The following is a 20,592-nucleotide window of genomic DNA, read 5'->3' on the forward strand; positions in this document are numbered from 1 at the left end:
CGTTATCCGAAGGTTGCAGGTTCGGTCGCCGCCCGTGGCAAGTTGTGTTTTCATCCACTTTACTTTTTTCATATCGACACGACAATTGCTACAATACAGTTAAAACAGTGCAATTAGCATCCCCTGCCATTATCTGCTGGTTTTCATTAAGAGTTGATCTTTGAATTTCGCTGAGATGGCAGGCTTTTGTATGCTATATGCAGTAATATACTCAAAAGCTTGAAACATCAAAGATCAGCAGATTCACATGTTTAGATTACCCACACTAACACAAGCAGAGTGGCACCACTTTTGTCGGCACCCTTCGCTTTTGCTTGTTGACTCACAACGAAGCGAAGTGGCATCAGTCGCAGAGAGACAGAGATCAGTCTGTAAGTCAGATTTGCAGCTTGCACAGTTATTGTCCCACTAACTCGTGTATCATCTCATAAACCGAAATAGTCAAGTACTAGAGAAGGTAGGGAAAGATTCCTTATTGGAGCTTAAGAGCTTGGGCAGTTCAGTTTTGCATTTTCTCATTGCTCGTTCCCAATATCAACAGTTGAAGGTCATGTGCTACTCTAAGTCTCATCGAATGCAGTGCTCCCTTTGAGGCAGGTAATAACATTAGACGTATGTTTCCAATAACCAAATCATACGATCTAGGCTACTGGGAGAAGATGGAGGCTTCTTCAAGGCAGTTGCTCCCTGAAGAAGACAAGGCCCCGAGTCGAATTGTTGGCCACTAGTCGAAAAATCCTGTTTAAGGATTTTTCATGGCTAAGCTACTGATAGGCATATGAAATGGACTATGGTCGCTCCTGTGTACAAGTACCGACAAGTTTAGTAGGAATACGCAACTTATGGAGTATGCGCGCTGGCAGGAACTGGTAGACAGTGAGTGTATGATCACATTGCTAGCTTCTGCACGAGGCGGCTAGATGGCACTAGATTGCAGTTGCACCCAAACAGATTATATATATATATATATATATATATATATATATATATATATATATATATATATATATATATATATATATATATAATATATCTGTAGCGAAGCATTCGAAGTCTGTAATGGGTCGTCCTCTTCAGCTCTTCTCGGAGAGCACGCTCCTCGCGCTCAGAGTCCGCGCTCTGTCTTGACTGTCGCCGTTGTGCTTCGTCGACCATTGCCGTCAATAAACAGCCTTATTATATATATATATATATATATATATACAGTCCCCGCGTTGTAATTTTATATGCACCTCCACGCAGCAGTGCGAACGCGAAAACGGCAGCATAAGGATGCAATAATTGTATAGAAATAAAGAAGTTAGCAGTAATGGCCCTTCCGCACCCGCTACAGTGAGCACAGCATGAACATAACCAAGGCGCATTAAAGCCTTATTATTCGCTCAGTGATACTCTTAGGCTTTGGAATATCCGTGGAATAGAAGTAAGCGGAGACAGGCTATATAGAGCAAGAGCTTTTTTTAAAGCGCTGCCGCACAGCAGTACCATCAGGTTGTAATCTACTACGCTTCGTCCGAAACCAAAACCTTCACAGTAACCTTTAAAGGCTTCTCGTTTGGTGAATGACTTTTCGTAAGAGTGTAATTAACGGACTCGGTTCGTTTGGTTCTATTTACTGCTGCACCCCATTCGGCGAGAACTCATCAGCATGAAATCACTGCGCAGAGAGAGAAAACGTATATTGAGATAGTTTCACTTCGCGCGTGTTCAGCGCAGGCGGAGCTGATTGGAACTTGGATTGGAGCTTGAACATGCGCAATTTGTTTAACTGTTTCCTTCATGACTGTGCTCGTGCGGGCTAAGGGCTTGCGTAATAACGCTGCAAAGACGGAGCCACTGAAACGTGAACCAAGCTGTGCTGAATGGAGTTTTACCAGCAAGATGCGCCGACTGGGTGCTAAGTCATAATGTGTGTGTGTGTGGGGGGGGGGGGGGGGGTGTGAAGGAAGGGTAGTTGCCCACTGAGCTGCAACTGGAAGCACGTGCATGACTGGAAGCAAGGTCGACGCCCCTCACAAGAAGCCCGCAATTGCTGTGCGGCGTAGAGAAGAGAGAACCGGAAGTTATTGCTCCCAGTCCCGCCGACGTTAGCGGTAGGCTTTTTTGCCCCCTTCTTTGGCTGGAAGCACTTCTTGTCTTTTCTTGTATGATTCAATATCTTGATTGGTTCCGCGAACTCTGGTTAAACACTGCATTGGTTTTACCAGAAGATCAATATTTTTGTCTGCACTAAATTAAGATTTGCATCGAGATTGTCGTGCTTGAAAGTTACAATGCATGACTGACTGTGTGAGGGTTCGATTTCAAACCGCTCTTTTTTTTTGCATTGTATGAAAACAGAACTCGCTCGCCAATTGTTATGAGGCTTTGTCACGTTGTTTTCTCCATCATGGCGGGAAAGGGTTCGGGTCCAGGTGACCCCATAGCCCCACATTATTTTAGTAAAAGAATACAGAAGATGTGGCATGGTATCATAAAGCGCAGCGTAGCATGCGACATGACACTGGCGAACGTGCAACAGAAATACGGCCAAGTAGGAAAAAGGTCCTCTTTCAGTGAGACATTTTTAACCAAAGTTTCTTTTGAAAACAGAAACACTCATGTGTGAGGTACCGTAAGATGCGATACTCAGTGGATTATAATCGAGCGTAATTTTACGGGAGATATAGCGCAGAAAATAAATGGCAAGATAGTTCTGCGCAAAGATGTGGTCTGATCAACATTAGGCTGTATATGTGTACCTTTATGTGAGAGGTCTTGAAAGGTAATACCCGGGCATCTTAACGCGGCAGTAGTGCGCGTATTGACTTCCAAAATGGTTTTACTCCCCGAAACGACGAAATGTAACGCGGTTCGCAAAAGACCCGACGACGGTAGTACGCATAGTCGATTACGAGTAACACGGCTCGATGTTTGGATTCTCCTTTTCCAAGTGAAGTAGAAAGTGTCGGGAACTCTTCCGGCTCATCTCCAATTCGGCGGTTCATTTCCGTTAAAGCGACGAACGCGCGTCTCTCCGTGCCGGGTGCAGAGGCCACATTTGCAAAAGAGCGAGGCCCGATATTAGTGGCAAGGCATCGTCATGAGAGCCTCCGAAGCGAGAAAAGCCGTAAGCCGAGACAAATCGGGCCAAGTCGGAACCATTACTTCGTGGAAGCTGGTTTCTTCTTTTGTAAAAGGGAAACGAAGATTGCACGGCAACGCGGACGCACACACGTGTCCTTCGTCTTTCTAGTTTGACTCGGTAAAGACTCGGTACGGTAGATGCTGCTGTTGATTTCAACAGCGTTCGTTTGTTCGGCTCTCCTAAGCGCGCCTGCGTGCGACGAGTTAATTGCATTCCGCCAAGACACGCCCTGTGCCCCACGTCTTCGTGCACCGGGACACAGAATGTGCTGGTAGCGAACGCGAGAAGGAGTGAAGGAAAATAAAGAGAAGAAACGGGAAGGAAGGGAAAACAATTCCCTTGTTGTTCCCCGGATGCGGTGTGCCCACGGGCACGGCAAACTTGCTGCGCGGTCGTGAGACAAAGGACAGGGATGCTTTTGCTGCTTCGTGCTGGTGCTGCCTGCTGCCAGACGAACTGTGAAACAACAATAATGCGCTTCTTTAGTCCTTGTCCAATTTCCCCAACACCTTTTGTTATTTAAGCTTTCACTTTTGTTTTTCGTAGCTAATACAAAATCCGGACAGCTCCATTTCCTACTTTCTACTTCAGCATTGAGTTACTACGATTATACATACCTATAGCTTTGAAGGCTTCAATGGCTTATGGTTCTGGAGAAAGAGCGATTATTATTATTATTATTATTATTATTATTATTATTATTATTATTATTATTATTATTATTATTATTATTATTATTATTATTATTATTATTATTATTATTATTAGCAGCGAAGCTGTTCTATACTCCGTTTCACACATCAGGTGCAACGCTGTGGAAGCTATGCAAGAAGTTCGGCCAGCAAAGTGTGTAAGCCCGCCTGTCTTCTGCTTGGCCTCCGCGATTAGTTCCGGCTGCGCGCTGCCAGTGCTAATCGCGGAGGCCATGACACAAAAAAAGAAAGAGACGCTGAGCGATCCAAAACAAACTATCGACAACAGTGTCAATAACGGGATTCGTTCATTTCTTGGACACAAATCACCTTCTTTTATTACACAGCCCATGAACGAAAAAAAAAAAAAAAACACACACATTACGGGTGGTAAATTCACTGTACTATTTCTTAGTGCGAACGCATCTACAGCAAGAAGTCTCGCTAGCTTCCGTAGCGTTGCATCTGATGTATGAAACGGAGTATAGCTCGGCGTAAAGTGTGTGACCGTGCCCGAAAACTATCATCATCATGAACGGGTATGTGCGACATAATTTGGGCAGATCCCACTACTCACCGCTACGGCGTGGCCTGTAATAACCCTGATAATGAGTACACAGAGAGGAAGAAAGAAAGAAAGAAAGAAAGAAAGAAAGAAAGAAAGAAAGAAAGAAAGGAAAGTACAAAAGTTCTTGCCGGAAAATAGTTGTTCATGAGGCGGGATTCGAACCCGCGTGCCCTGAATCCGAAGGCGAGTGTCCTAACCACTCGGCTATCCAGGCATGCTAGCAGAGCAGAACATAGTCTTGTATAGTACAGTGTAGCAAGGGGTTCCTGAGATCGACTGACTTTAGTGAAATATTGTAGACATGGTGAACGCTTGCACGTGTTTGCATTTTTTGTATTTACCTTCGTCCTCTTTACTTCTCTTCAAACTCCTGTCCACCTGTGCGCCCGCCTATGCTACTTTTACAGAAACGCAGCAGCGTGGCGTTGTTTAAGAATGGGAATGAATCAGCTGGCGACTTTACCAGCGGACAGAAACCTGGTAACTTCACTTTCTTTACCCTGAAATGACCAGCTCTTAAGCGCGAGTGCGCTATTTCATTGTCGCTCCTCAGAGCGCGCATGTTTTAACGCGATAGCGTTAAAGAGCTCGTTTCGGAGAAATTCCGGCGTCGGCGTCGTTGGTTGAGAGCGAAAAATCAGCGTTGTCCGCGACCGAACAATCGAGAAAGATGCGAACAAAATAAATAATAGAAAATCTATGGTTTGAATGAGAATCGAACCCAGGCCTTCTGCGTGGGAAGCAGGTGTTCTACCACAGAGCCACGGCATTGCTCGAAACAGCTTCGAAAAAAAAAAACGCTATATAAATGTCTTCTAGTGGGAGGAGCCTCCTTAAAGCATGTAATACTGCGTGGCAGAAGCGTAGACTCGCGCCAGGCGTCAAAACATGTGAATTGAGCAACGAGCGGGTGTTTTAAAGGCCCACCCATTACAAAGCACTCAAACACATTTAACCATCATCATCAGCAACAAAAGCATAAACAAAATGAGCAGATGCGTAGGTTCGCGTGTTGCCTTACGGACGCGTGGTGGGCCCTCCACTCATTCGCAAAAGGAAGTTATGGCGTAGTGGACACTGTGCAACTGTACTTGCAGTAGGCAATCTAGGATACTTTGAAACGACCAATGTTACGCACACAGACGTTCGTTTCCATGCGACACGGATCGGGCGCGCACCGAGAACCGAAGCTAGGCTAGCAGTTGAGAAGTCTATGGGCACGGGGCCCGATTTCGCTTTCGCGTTCTACTCTTCAAGGCGAAGTGCAAGCGTCCTCCAAGCTTTTGTTACTTCGGAAATCAAACGCTCACTGCGCGATGCCTTCAGTGCGAATAATTATCACAAATGCGCGTCTGTGTGCGTTCACATCCAAATGTACAAGCAACTTTCCCCTTACCCTTTCCGTTTGGTCATTGAAGAGGTCTCTCTTCCGGCTGTGTTCCCCACTACGTGCGTTTCAGCTGTACGCTGGCCGACGTACGATATATCTCGCGGGGAAGATAACTTCCGCGAAGGAGTTGCACTCTCTACTCGCCCAGTGTAGTGCGCGAGCCTATTTCGGGCACAATACGGTGCTGTTGTACGGCATAACCCAACATGGTGGGCGCCAGAAAAGGAAGAAACGAACAGGGCTTACAGGGTGCTCGTACGCACCGACGGGTTGCGTGAATGGAAACCATTATAAGATGCGACCAAGTGCGTACATATAGGGCCTCGCATCGGCGTAGACGTACAATCACTGCCGTGTCTCGTCCCTGCCCGAGGGTTAACTGCCGGCTCCGCTTCCTGTCAGAGACGTCTTCAACGATGCCGCTCCCGACAAACGGGCACTCGCACCGTTGTGCCGTTTGTTCACCTTTCGACGTTTCTCCGAAATCTCTCGAGACAGAAACTACTGGAAAAGCAGGCAGCGGACAATTTTTGCCCGGGATAGACTATTCGACATGAAAGGCCGAGAAACTTTGGAAATAACTTCTGAAACGTTCTAAGCACCATGTCAACAATTTCAGAGGTTTTCAGTGTTACGTTCTAATATTGTTACGAGTAATCAGTTTCTATTTACAAATGAAGGCTTGTAGAGATGAGGGATTGCCGAGACAGCCATAGACACGTCGTATTTGTTAAGTAGAGAAATTTAGAAATAAGCGGGGAAATTTAGAATTTATACTTCGTGTTTGCTAGCAACAGAGTTTGTCGTCCTCTTCATCTATCTCCCCTTATTGGCGCCGTCACAATGTCATCAGTGGAGGAGTGCTGACACCTACGTCGTGAACAGGGGATGGGACAGTAGTGGCCCGTATGGCAAGCTCCCTACTTGGCATTTCAAGCCGCACGCAACGATCCGCAACCTTCTGTTGACCTTGTTTTAAATTGTTTGAGCCTCCCGCGGAGAATTCACGTTCATCGAATGAATTCCTCAAGGGCGAGGAAAATGAGAACGTTTCTGTGAATAAATGACATGGATGCTTTCTTTTATGTCCCTTTTCTCGGGTGCCATTAGATGGTGTGCCGAAGATCAGTTTTCCCACAGACGTGATGACTCAGGAAAGAACAGCCTTCTAAAGAAGAAAAAAACTAATGCAGGTATATGAGGCAAACTAAAGTCTTCTAAGTGCCGTGTTGTGAAGGGGCTCAGATTAAGTTTGGCTGTTCGTGGTATAGTAGCTCATTGCACAGCGCTGCTGAGTTCCAGCTCGCAGGTTTTCATCCGGGATCCGGTGACCGCGTTGTGATGGAGGCGCAAAATTGCTTGTGGATTTCAATTTTAAACAAATCCAGGCGACCAAAACTGATACGGAATTTCTCGCTATGACTTGCCTTACAACAAGATTATACTTTTCGGCGGTAAGACACTTGAAATTACGTTGTTGTTGATTAATAATTTTTCCTGCTTGGGAAGGTAGGCTACACTATCGACTGCGGACCCGAAGGTCGCGGGATCGAATCGCGGTCGCAGCGGCTGCATTTTCGATAGAGGCGAAAATGTTTGAGGCCCGCGTGCTTATATTTAGGTGCTCGTTAAAGAACCCCAGATGGTCGAAATTTCCGGAGCCCTCCACTACGGCGTCTATCATAATCATATCGTGGTTTGGGACGTTAAGCCCTAAATATTATAATTAAGGTAGGCTACACTAGAGCCGGCCATACCAGCGCATAGTTAAACAGCTTTCACTACCCATTTGCACATACATACGTATACTCATTGCGCCAACAAGCAGCGTATTATGTCTACAAAAAATATAAACGAGAAAAAAAAAACATACACAAACCAAGTGGAGTGACCGATAAGTATACCCGAATTTAATTATTTCGACAAAATATCGACTAACTGCACTTTGATGTACGCCTATGTCTCTCTACACATGATTGCTCAGTACAGCAAGCAAGCAAACATAGCGGAATGGTTCACTGTTGAGGCGGGAGCGATTACACGTTTGCTCCCACTCATGCAAGGTGTAAACATACACAAACACTGTCGGAAATTCAATCACTTGTCACTGTTTTAAAGGACAAATAAGCTAGCACATATTGACCAGTCGTCTCGTCATTAAGAGTGGTTGGTGACTGGCCCTAGCTGTGTCCGTCCTCGCCATTTTATGACTCCGATTGCTGCTGCGTGTTGCAGGCCTACGAATGCCTAACGATCGGGAAACCGCGAGCGCGCTTCGTGCCTCGTTTGAATTTCCCGCCTCCCCGGAGGAGGGCGGAGCTTCGTCCCAGCTAGCGTCTCGCGTGTGTGGGCCAGGCGAACGGGGCCTTCCACGAAAAGCATGCGGCGACGACGAGAAAACAGAGAAAGTGAGAGATAAATAGAGGGAGAGTGCAGAAAGCTGGTCAAAGGCAAGGAGTAAGGCAAAAGCCCCCCCCCCTCCCCCCCCCCCCCCCCCTCCCCATGCCAAGAGCTCAGCGCGCTCGCGCGGTACTTGTTCCGAAAGCGGGCGAAGAAAAACAAACAGCTCGCAGAGAGTCGGTTTATGAGAAAAGATGCGTGCCGCCCGCTGCTGCCGCACTCGGGCCCGACACGTCGGGTCGTTTCCCAAAATACAAGCCACGCGCCACCCTCGAAGACGACGACACGCGCCACGTGCGACGGGAAAGGCGGGCACACGGTGCGGAATATGCAGCGAAAATAAAAATAAAAATAAAAATAAAAATAAAGAAAAAATTACACCATCTTCCGCTAAAGGGGACCATAAGTTGATGCGAAGCGGGAGCACTTGCACGATCGCGTTCCGTTGGCGTTCGTTGGGCATGCTACCGAGCTCGCGTCGTGGAACGCGACGCGGTCGACAGGCAGAGGGGGCAGCGTAGGAGGAGGAGAGAGAAGGGGAGCGGGCGCTGCCATCATAGCGCAAAGAAAAAAAATCGCCACTAGCTTAAAAAAATAGGTGGCTTGCGCTCACATTTTCGGCAGGACACGTCGGGTCGTTTCCCAAATACAAGCCACGCGCCACCCTGTTTGCGTTTCAGAGGAAGAGTGGCGCGTTTCAGGGAAAGCGGAAGAGAGGATGGAGAGGAGAGGTAGATGCCACAGGAAGTGGCATGAGCACGGGTGGAGAGGGTGAGTGTGAAAAAAAAAAAGAAAGAAAGGAAGAAACAAAGCAAGAAAGCAAGAAAGAAAGAGAAGTACAAAAATTCTTGCTGGAAAATAGTTGTTCATGAGGCGGGATTCGAACCCGCGTGCCCTGGATCCGAAGGCGAGTGTCCTAACCACTCGGCTATCCAGGCACGCTAGCAGAGCAGAACATAGTCTTATATAGTACAGTGTAGCAAGGGGCTCCTGAGATCGACTGACTTTAGTGAAATATTGTAGACATGATGAACGCTTGCACGTGTTTGCATTTTTTGTATTTACCTTCGTGCTCTTTACTTCTCTTCAAGCTCCTGTCCACCTGTGCGCCCGCTTATGCTACTTCTACAGAAACGCAGCAGCGTGGTGTTGTTTAAGAATGGGAATGAATCAGCTGGCGACTTTACCAGCGGACAGAAACCTGGTAACTTCACTTTCTTTACCCTGAAATGACCAGCTCTTAAGCGCGAGTGCGATATTTCATTGTCGCTCCTCAGAGCGCGCAGGTTTTAACGCGATAGCGTTAAAGAGCTCGTTTCGGAGAAATTCCGGCGTCGGCGTCGTTGGTTGAGAGCGAAAAATCAGCGTTGTCCGCGACCGAACAATCGAGAAAGATGCAAACAAAATAAATAATAGAAAATCTATGGTTTGAATGAGAATCGAACCCAGGCCTTCTGCGCGGGAAGCAGGTGTTCTACCACAGAGCCACGGCATTGCTCGAAACAGCTTCAAAAAAAAAAAAACGCTATATGGATGTCTTCTAGTGGGAGGAGCCTCCTTAAAGCATGTAATACTGCGTGGCAGAAGCGTAGACTCGCGCCAGGCGTCAAAACATGTGAATTGAGCAACGAGCGGGTGTTTTAAAAGGCCCACCCATTACAAGCACTCAAACACATTTAACCATCATCATCAGCAACAAAAGCATAAACAAAATGAGCAGATGCGTAGGTTCGCGTGTTGCCTTACGGACGCGTGGTGGGCCCTCCACTCATTCGCAAAAGGGAGTTATGGCGTAGTGGACACTGTGCAACTGTACTTGCAGTAGGCAATCTATATAGGATACTTTGAAACGACCAATGTTACGCACACAGACGTTCGTTTCCATGCGGCACGGATCAGGCGCGCACCGAGAACCGAAGCTAGGCTAGCAGTTGAGAAGTCTATGGGCACGGGGCCCGATTTCGCTTTCGCGTTCTACTCTTCAAGGCGAAGTGCAAGCGTCCTCCAAGCTTTTGTTACTTCGGAAATCAAACGCTCACTGAGCGATGCCTTCAGTGCGAATAATTATCACAAATGCGCGTCTGTGTGCGTTCACATCCAAATGTACAAGCAATTTTCCCCTTACCCTTTCCGTTTGGTCATTGAAGAGATCTCTCTTCCGGCTGTCTTCCCCACTACGTGCGTTTCAGCTGTACGCTGGCCGACGTACGATATATCTCGCGGGGAAGATAACTTCCGCGAAGGAGTTGCACTCTCTACTCGCCCAGTGTAGTGCGCGAGCCTATTTCGGGCACAATACGGTGCTATTGTACGGCATAACCCAACATGGTGGGCGCCAGAAAAGGAAGAAACGAAACAGGGCTTACAGGGTGCTCGTACGCACCGACGGGTTGCGTGAATGGAAACCATTATAAGATGCGACGAAGTGCGTACATATAGGGCCTCGCATCGGCGTAGACGTACAATCACTGCCGTGTCTCGTCCCTGCCCGAGGGTTAACTGCCAGCTCCGCTTCCTGTCAGAGACGTCTTCAACGATGCCGCTCCCGACAAACGGGCACTCGCACCGTTGTGCCGTTTGTTCACCTTTCGACGTTTCTCCGAAATCTCTCGAGACAGAAACTACTGGAAAAGCAGGCAGCGGACAATTTTTGCCCGGGATAGACTATTCGACATGAAAGGCCGAGAAACTTTGGAAATAACTTCTGAAACGTTCTAAGCACCATGTGAACAATTTCAGAGGTTTTCAGTGTTACGTTCTAATATTGTTACGAGTAATCAGTTTCTATTTACAAATGAAGGCTTGTAGAGATGAGGGATTGCCGAGACAGCCATAGACACGTCGTATTTGCTAAGTAGGGGAAATTTAGAAATAAGTGGGGAAATTTAGAATTTATACTTCGTGTTTGCTAGCAACAGAGTTTGTCGTTCTCTTCATCTATCTCCCCTTATTGGCGCCGTCACAATGTCATCAGTGGAGGAGTGCTGAAACCTACGTCGTGAACAGGGGATGGGACAGTAGTGGCCCGTATGTCAAGCTCCCTACTTGGCATTTCAAGCCGCACGCAACGATCCGCAACCTTCTGTTGACCTTGTTTTAAATTGTTTGAGCCTCCCGCGGAGAATTCACGTGCATCGAATGAATTCCTCAAGGGCGAGGAAGATGAGAACGTTTCGGTGAATAAATGACATGGATGCTTTCTTTTGTGTCTCTTTTCTCGGGTGCCATTAGATGGTGTGCCGAAGATCAGTTTTCCCACAGACGTGATGACTCAGGAAAGAACAGCCTTCTAAAGAAGAAAAAAACTAATGCAGGTATATGAGGCAAACTAAAGTCTTCTAAGTGCCGTGTTGTGAAGGGGCTCAGATTAAGTTTGGCTGTTCGTGGTATAGTAGCTCATTGCACAGCGCTGCTGAGTTCCAGCTCGCAGGTTTTCATCCGGGATCCGGTGAACGCGTTGTGATGGAGGCGCAAAATTGCTTGTGGATTTCAATTTTAAACAAATCCAGGCGACCAAAACTGATACGGAATTTCTCGCTATGACTTGCCTTACAACAGGATTATACTTTTCGACGGTAAGACACTTGAAATTACGTTGTTGTTGATTAATTATTTTCCTGCTTGGGAAGGTAGGCTACACTATCGATTGCGGACCCGAAGGTCGCGGGATCGAATCGCGGTCGCAGCGGCTGCATTTTCGATAGAGGCGAAAATGCTTGAGGCCCGCGTGCTTATATTTAGGTGCTCGTTAAAGAACTCCAGATGGTCGAAATTTCCGGAGCCCTCCACTACGGCGTCTATCATAATCATATCGTGGTTTTGGGACGTTAAGCCCTAAATATTATAATTAAGGTAGGCTACACTAGAGCCGGCCATACCAGCGCATAGTTAAACAGCTTTCACTACCCATTTGCACATACATACGTATACTCATTGCGCCAACAAGCAGCGTATTATGTCTACAAAAAATATAAACGAGAAAAAAAAACATACACAAACCAAGTGGAGTGACCCATAAGTATACCCGAATTTAATTATTTCGACAAAATATCGACTAACTGCACTTTGATGTACGCCTATGTCTCTCTACACATGATTGCTCAGTACAGCAAGCAAGCAAACATAGCGGAATGGTTCACTGTTGAGGCGGGAGCGATTACACGTTTGCTCCCACTCATGCAAGGTGTAAACATACACAAACACTGTCGGAAATTCAATCACTTGTCACTGTTTTAAAGGACAAATAAGCTAGCACATATTGACCAGTCGTCTCGTCATTAAGCGTGGTTGGTGACTGGCCCTAGCTGTGTCCGTCCTCGCCATTTTATGACTCCGATTGCTGCTGCGTGTTGCAGGCCTACGAATGCCTAACGATCGGGGAACCGCGAGCGCGCTTCGTGCCTCGTTTGAATTTCCCGCCTCCCCGGAGGAGGGTGGAGCTTCGTCCCAGCTAGCGTCTCGCGTGTGTGGGCCAGGCGAACGGGGCCTTCCACGAAAAGCATGCGGCGACGACGAGAAAACAGAGAAAGTGAGAGATAAATGGAGGGAGAGTGCAGAAAGCTGGCCAAAGGCAAGGAGTAAGGCGAAAGCCCCCCCCTCCTCCCCCCCCCCCCTAGGGATGGTCGATTAAAATTTTTAATCGATTAATCGTTAATCGTTAATCGATTTAGCCTTTAATCGATTAATTGCTTTCAACGGAATGTTTTAATCAATTAATCGATTAATCGACACTTTTTGTGGATGCTTTAAAACCTACATCTCTTTGTTTGGGAGGAATCGTTCGTCTTTGATATGGACCCAAATCTTTTTATCAGACGCGCTGACGAGAGAAAATTCCCACTTTTCAAAGTGTCGACGACGGCCACCTTGTGTCCAATGTGCCAAAATTCCCACTTTCGCACACTGGACACAAGGGGCCCGTCGTCGTTGGTTGATGTCGCGGATTCAAGCATCTGTGGCCATCATATCCCTGGACTATTCGGCAGCAGGTCGTATTTTCTCGAAGCCTGCCTACTCGAGCTCATCGAAACCGGAGGCGCGTTCGGGGACCACACTGGTTGGAAAGTAGCAGCTGAAACATACAGTGTGGCGGAGGGTGAGGAAATCCCGAGAAAGGTAAAAGAGAGAAGAGGAGGAAGAGAAATTAAATAAGACGCTCGCTCTCGTAAGCACGGCATGTTTTCTCGGTGTGTCGGTTAGATATTGTGGAAGCCCTACATAGTAATATAATTGCGGACTGACGCGATCTTTTCCTTGAGGTCACCCATGCAGAGATTACACAGAAACATACTGGCCTCAAAGAGACCATCGGAACAGGCAACTGCGGGAGTGACATGAGTTTCTGCCTCCCGGCTAGAATAAACAGCAGCTGCGCCAGTATACTCCGCAGGTTTCATCCGATCGTTGCCTTAAGGCGGAGCCACTCGCACCTTTTCAATCGTATACGTACAGCCTTAACTGTGAGCGCTATCTAGTGTATCAGACATTACAACATAAATTTCGCGACTGTCCTTTCTTGTCACAGCAGAAGACGGGGGCATCTATATGCGACCATACAGTAATACTAAGTGCTACAAGGTCACTTCTTCAACAGTAATGCACTGGATGCTAGACATTCGATAAATGGACGCGTAATGTTGCGGATTACATAAAGGGTCTATAAGACCCTCTTCACAATGCGCGAGTGCGCATTCCTGCGCTACATTTTGTCTCAACTAACGGCAGCAGCATTCGTGCTTCAAGTAGAGACGCGGTCGCAGTTGCACGTGCTGTCTATTACGCGTGTTCGTGTCAAGAGAGCCGAGTCTACATTTTCCGCGTCCCAGCGCAAGCAAACCGCACTGGAACACTCCGTTTGAAGAAGCGACTAGCTGTCATTAATTGGGCTAACTGCATCGAAGGAAAGCTAGCTGAACAATTATGAAAGTAGTATATACCTTATAAGACGGACAGTTGGGCTAGTTTGTATACAGCATAATAAAAGATGTTTACTAGCGTCTTTGTCCTATTTACGCTAGCAAACATGTCTTATTATGTATATACGGATTACCTAATCCTCTCCCCATCATCGTACTTCATCACTCTTTTTCCCCCGTTGCATTTTCCCCGGTGCAGAGTAGCAGGCAGCGGCGTACTAGCTCAGACCACCCTCTCTGCCTTATAATATATTTTTCCTCTCTCTTTCATTGGTAAAGAATATTTTGTTTGCTAAAGTTTAAAACACAACGGCACTAAGAACCAATCAGGAAATAAGATATATGAGTCAAGAAGTAAGCAATGCCGCACTTACACATGAAACGAGTAAAATCTGAGGGTTGAATAAAATACAAAGAAAGTTGCGATTGGCACTACAGGCGACGAAAACTACTCATTTATCAAATGTAAGGAGAGATAAGTTTATGCGGCAACACGATGAAACAGCGCGGCAAAAAACGAACACGAACAAAATAAGCAACAAGACGACGCGCTGGCACGTATGAGGCAGTAGCAGCAGAAGACTGTGAGCCTGAGAGAAGCGGGCAAGTTCATTTCTGCCTCGATGGGTGGAGCCGTCTCCTGCCCGGGCTTGAAGCATTGGCGAGTGCTAGGAGTTGGACGCCGTACGCGACGGAGATCAGAGCGAGTTCACATCTTTCTCTATGGGCTATGGCCGCCGCCAGCTCCGGGCTCGTTCTGCTAGCGCAGAAATATGCGCTGTAGTGAAAGCAGTAAAAGAAAGAGAGGCGCTGTGCACGGCATCTGCGTCTCAGGATAGCGCGCCTCGCACTCATGCGCTCCGGCCAAGAGGCGAGGTTGGGGGCGGAGTGGGGGGTGCCGTAATCGATTAATCGAGTAGTTTTAATCGATTAATTCGATTAATCGAAAGCAGGAAATCGATTACGCTTAATCGATTAATTGTTTACCTTTAATCGATTAATCGAATAATCGTTCATCGATTTTACCATCCCTACCCCCCCCCCCCCATGCCTAGAGCTCATCGCGCTCGCGCGGTACTTGTTCCGAAAGCGGGCGAAGAAAAACAAACAGCTCGCAGAGAGTCAGTTTATGAGAAAAGATGCGTGCCGCCCGCTGCTGCCGCACTCGGGCCCGACACGTCGGGTCGTTTCCCAAAATACAAGCCACGCGCCACCCTCGAAGACGACGACACGCGCCACGTGCGACGGGAAAGGCGGGCACACGGTGCGGAATATGCAGCGAAAATAAAAATAAAAATAAAAATAAAAATAAAGAAAAAATTACACCATCTTCCGCTAAAGGGGACCATAAGTTGATGCGAAGCGGGAGCACTTGCACGATCGCGTTCCGTTGGCGTTCGTTGGGCATGCTACCGAGCTCGCGTCGTGGAACGCGACGCGGTCGACAGGCGGGCGAGAGGGGGCAGCGTAGGAGAGGAGAGAGAAGGGGAGGGGAGGCGCATGCGCTTGAGCTCATCCAAAGCCACCTAGAAAAAAAATAGGTGGCTTTGGCTCATCGCGGCGTTGCGCAGGAGAGAATTTCGGCATGTCTAGCACGCGTTTCAGAGGAAGAGTGGAGAGGATGAGTGGAAAGGGAAGTGGGAGAGGGTAGATGACAGGAGGAATGGTGAGGGGGAGTGGAGAGGAGGTGTGTGGAGAGGGTATGTGCATGCGCAGTAAGGGTGGTCACACCGCACACCACTACCGGACTGAGCTCCGCCTTAAGATACTTCGCATCTAATAAAAATAAAGTGACGATAGGCAAGAGCAGCAGTGAGCAGATCCACGTATATCCTCGCTGCGAGTAGTTGGCCGATCTGTAGCGCTTGTGCGCCGCTGATCGAGAGGGCATTGACAGCCGCGGCGAGAAATAGACCCGAGCTTATGGCAAAAAAAGTACAGGCGCCAACGATTCTGTCTAGAACGCTGGGACGTCGTGTTGGCGACCGAGTAAGATGAATATTTCTGCATTGCTGCTTTGATTCGCCGACTGAGGAGGGAACGTTTGATTCGGCTTGGTACCCCAGATCTCATGTCTGCTCTAGTTTTGCTTTTTGACCTCACAAACTGAAAGGGAGCGTAGTATAATAATAAATAAATGTGGAAGTTTTACGTCCCAAAACCACGATATGATTTTGAGGGACGCAGTAGCGGAGGGCTCCGGAAATTTCGGCCACCTGGGGTTCTTTAACGTGCACCGAAGTCTAAGCACACGGGCCTCTAGCATATAGCCTTCATGGAAATGCAGCCGCCGCGACCGGGATACGATCCCGCGGCCAAATGTAACAGTTTCATTCAACTGACTCGTTTTGGTGTCGCACTCACGAGTTATGACACAGATAGCATATCCTGCAACTACGCTGGTCCCACTTGCGAACTGTCAGGTGCAAGAAACGGTTGAAAACATGTTTGCATGCGTCCAGCGTACGCGCGACGTCGAGAGAAGCTGTTTTCTTCCGTCGCGCACATTGGTACCAGACCGTTATCGGATTAACTTATCTTAGGTCCTTGGCCCGACGGCAACAGCGTAGTCACGGTTACATGTAGTCAGTCTTCTGGTGACGAGTCACGATAGTTGGCACAACGTTATTCATAACCTCTCGTCGTTGTTCCATCGTTCTTTTCTTTACCGGTCTCCCTTCTGCACTGCGGGTCTATAGGCGAGGCCGACTTCTCTTTCTTTGTGCACCTTTAGTCTCTCTGTCATTGTATGACAAAAAAAAAAGACTTTGCAGCACGTAACGACAAGCCAAAGTTGAACGTAGCTAATTAGATGCGATTAATAGTGTCTCCTATTCGTATGTCACAACAACGCCCGTCTCTCAAGCCCACATAGTGATCCAGTTTTCAATGTCCCTGCTAACGACGCTTACAGGAAGGTAAAGGAAGATAAGCCGCGATAAAATTATAAAGTAATTGTGAAGAGAAGATGGACGAAGTGCGAAGTGCTGAAATGAACGCGATGAAGGAGCCGGGCCAGCTTGCTCTATCTATTGCATTTGTACGATGTTAGTGGGCTGTTAATACAGCTTGAAATATAATTAGCGTATATGTAAGTGATTACACTTCAGGTAACGCTCACTTACCTTCGGAGTGCGCTGCTAGTGCAATCGATTGCATTATTTTAGTAACATATAATGGTAAACGTGGTCGAGGACTCTTTTTCTTCATGTCAATAGTACTAATCCACATAGATGGCCTTCCCTAATACGCAGTTTCATGCACCGACCGTAAAACACCCAGGGAACTGGCACCGTGTTCACAAAAAACGTCGCACGCAAAAAGAAATTTTCTTAAGAGAATATTTCAGCCAATCACGATGCGGGGCATATCATTAGTCAGGCCGGCTGACCAATGGAAAAACGTGCTTATGAAAGAGGAGTTTTGTGAATTCGGCCCTGTTAACTAAGCAACTTTTATAAGCATAGGAAAACGTTTTCTTGGGCTAGTTGGTTCAATATTTCTATAGGAAAATTGTAGCGCAAGACAACTTGAACTGTTTTAGCGTAAATCAGTTGGAAATTAGCGCCAGTTCCGTGTTCTTTGTCGATCCTTGCGTTGTCTTGCGCTACAATTTTCCTACAGAAATGTATACAGTTCCCGAGCATACTTTTCATTCACTCCAGCCTACCGTCCCTTTTCTTTTTTTGTCGTTCTTCGTATCCGATTTACCCTATTTTATACAATCGTGCACCATTGTAAACGTTCCATTATTTAATTGCACTGTTCGTTAAGCAAATCCCTGCCCCTTCTATCTCATTTAGCGATGCTCCCTGGAACTTAAGGACAAAATAAACGACACGAACAGCTTACTTTTCCTTTTGTATGATTTTGGAAGAAGTGAGTGGTAAGAAGTTAGAAAGTATAGAGTGCAAGCCTCGCCTACATGAAGCGAACTGTACGTGCACCCCTGCAATCCAGCGCCTGGTGCTGCATAAAACAGCACCACGCATCGTAATGACGAGCGAGCTGTCGAAGTCATTGCTCTTATACCTTCTGCCGATAGCGCAACGGCTATATGCATATATTTTACTGCCGCTTGCAGAAGTGTAGGGTCGTCGAGTCACCGTTCTCTCCGCGTCAGTCGTGTAATGAGAGTCACGGATCCGGCGTAATGACGCCAACGCAAAGCGTAAATGAGGACCAGACCCTCGGGGCGGAGTGGTGGTGGGGGGGGGGGGGGGGGGTAAGAAAGAAGGTTTCATCCTACAGGAGTTACATAAGCGCCCAGAAAGCTTTTGCTGGCGCCGCTCTCTTTTCAGCGCCACGCAGGAAAGCAAGACGCTAGCGAGGCGACGAAGCGTGGGATAGGCACATAACGAGCACCAGCGGCGTTATGCGGAATGCGCGTAGTGCTATACAGCTGCAGCGCCGGCAGAAAGTCCTCGAAACGAGCGCAAACCGACGACGAAATCTCGAGAAATGCAAGCAATGCGGCCGCGTTTGAAGCGAAAAGTGGCTTGCTGAGAAGAAAGCCCGAGAACTGGGACGAGCCAGCTTGCTATTACAGCTTGAGAAACGAAATTTCTGCGCGCATTCTTGCTTCTAACGTGTTATGTTCAGAAAACCCGGCTTGGCCAAGTAGAGATGTGAGGACTAATAGCGCAACGTAAGATGAAGGTCCATCAACGCTGGCTGGAAACCATGCGAATTAAGGATGTTTCAGCGAATCTGTTATTTAAGTGCTATATTACTAAAGTTAATAAATATGACTGGTGCTTACTTTCGTACTATGTATACTTCAAAAGGTGTTCATGATTATGCAGTTCATTGATCATTAGTTGTACCTAAACACAAAGCAAAAGATTATGCGGAGGCACAGTGTTGACGGACCAATGCCATGAGGACGATAGAAACGCACGATACATGTGGAAGGAAGTGTGATGAACCGTAGCGAAGTACGACAAAGTGTTTTACTGCATTTACGCGTAATATATTTCAGTGTCCCAGCAGGACGCATCCATTCCGGGGGATTACGTACGGGCGCGTACTAAAAAGCCCAAGAAAGGGGTGTGTGTGTGTGTATGGGTGGCTCATATGTAGAATATTTCCGTAAATCAAAGAAAAGATTTGAGTTGAATACCATGCTCTTTTACATCAAGCATTTATTGTCCTGCACTCTACATCGTTACCTTATTACACCGGTGAACACACGCGGCTACCATTTCGTCGGTCGATACTGAGCGTCTGTTTGGTGAAGCCTAGTTCAAATGCTTATCAAGCAACAATTCGACGATCAAACGACCGACTACCCACTCCAAACATAGGTAGCGTAGGCAGAGAATAGAGCGGGAGAGTTGTACAATTTGAGAAATTGCTTTCATGTATTATCCACAGTGCTCTTTTTAGAGCGAAGGTGTATCTGGCTAGGGTTCCGTGTATTTTGCCTGTCCGTCAACAAAAACGCATGTGCGACACCAGTTAGGCAAAGCCCACCTCTCTCCACCGGTCCACTAAAACTGGAACACCCAGGCGGCAAACACCAATTAAGATCGTGCAGAAAGCGCTAAGAGTATGCGGCAAGCCAGACAAGACGACGCATCTCGAAACGGAGAATGAGGCAGAAAGATGCAAGCACCTTGCTGCTCAATTGGAAAACGCTAAAATAGTAAACACTAAATTCGAAAGGAGCTTACTGTACAGACGCTTCAGATTTAACTGCGGGGCGTGTGATCGGCTGTGGTTCAAAAATCATGGTCACACTGTGCCGTGTGCTAAACAGCGTCGCTGGCCATTCACTTTCACAGCGTGGAACAGCTCACAATTTTCTATGTGATAGAACACTGACGTAGCGTCTTCGATGGTGCGGTGTCCTTCGTGCCCGGCACCACCAGTTCGCTGCCGAATGAATGCAAGGAACGCTTGCAATAAAATAATTTCAAAACCTTTCCATGCGATGCGAGTACTAAAAAAAAAAAAGATACCATCCGTAAGAAAATAAAACAAGAAAACCGCTTCAATGTGCGGCCCGGCAACGTTTTATCCCTGCGAAGATTAAGTATTTGCCTTGACAGAGAAAAATATTTACTCACAACCTTATTAAAGCAGCTGGCGCCGTGCCCCGTTTATGAAATCGGTGACGTGCCGAAGGCAAGAATGGCTTTGGCCTTAATTAATGTCCATTACGATGCATGTGACCCATTGATTTTGCGTGGCGTGGTGCATTGGTGACCGGTTCCGATCGCGTGTTTGGACTGATTGTTTCTTTCTCACCAATTTTCTGTTACCTTGTTAGTTCCTCTCCTCCTTCCCTAATATTGAGTGGGAAGCTCTTTGTCTTCACCAATCCAATTATCTGGCTCTGTTATTATTCTTGTATACTGTGTGCAGTCAAGGATGTACGACAAGTGCACTGTGTGGGCCTGATATGACGCTCCTGCGATAAAAATGTAAAGTACCGTCACACGTGTGACGTTACACAATGTTGCACAGCTGGTGTCAAAGGTTTGTAGACCACTTGG

The 20,592-nt window shown here is 47.2% G+C and overlaps 1 protein-coding gene across 1 annotated transcript in view; it reads right to left on the minus strand.

Moving 5' to 3' along the window:
* The window catches only part of LOC125758593 (uncharacterized), a 54,007-nt gene extending 33,636 nt beyond the window's left edge, over nucleotides 1-20,371 (minus strand). The window contains exon 1 of the mRNA XM_049415930.1: nucleotides 20,164-20,371. The gene's annotated coding sequence lies outside the window, so the exon portion shown is untranslated. The remainder of the gene's footprint in view (nucleotides 1-20,163) is intronic.
* Between the last annotated feature and the right edge of the window lie 221 nt (nucleotides 20,372-20,592).

Source organism: Rhipicephalus sanguineus, chromosome 5 (genome assembly GCF_013339695.2).
Source record: "Rhipicephalus sanguineus isolate Rsan-2018 chromosome 5, BIME_Rsan_1.4, whole genome shotgun sequence".
In the NCBI taxonomy this organism is placed as follows: Eukaryota; Metazoa; Arthropoda; class Arachnida; order Ixodida; family Ixodidae; genus Rhipicephalus; species Rhipicephalus sanguineus.